Here is a 239-nt window from a genome sequence, read left to right as displayed (position 1 = left end):
CTGTATACAATGTATATATATGTTTATATAATATGACATACAATCCACTGATCCACTGTGGCGTCCGCCAAAGTGGATCATCTGTCTCCATCTCGCCCTATCTGCATCTTCCTCCGCCACGCCAAGCAGCTGCATATCTTCCCTTATCACATCGATAACCCTCATCTTTATCCTTCCCCATCTTCTTCCTGTTGGCTTCATCCTCTATATCCTTTTCTCGATATAGCCTACATCTTCTG

The sequence above is a fragment of the Penaeus monodon genome, chromosome 29, assembly GCF_015228065.2.
Source record: "Penaeus monodon isolate SGIC_2016 chromosome 29, NSTDA_Pmon_1, whole genome shotgun sequence".
Taxonomy (NCBI): domain Eukaryota; kingdom Metazoa; phylum Arthropoda; class Malacostraca; order Decapoda; family Penaeidae; genus Penaeus; species Penaeus monodon.
Note: the sequence above shows the minus strand (reverse complement) of the source record.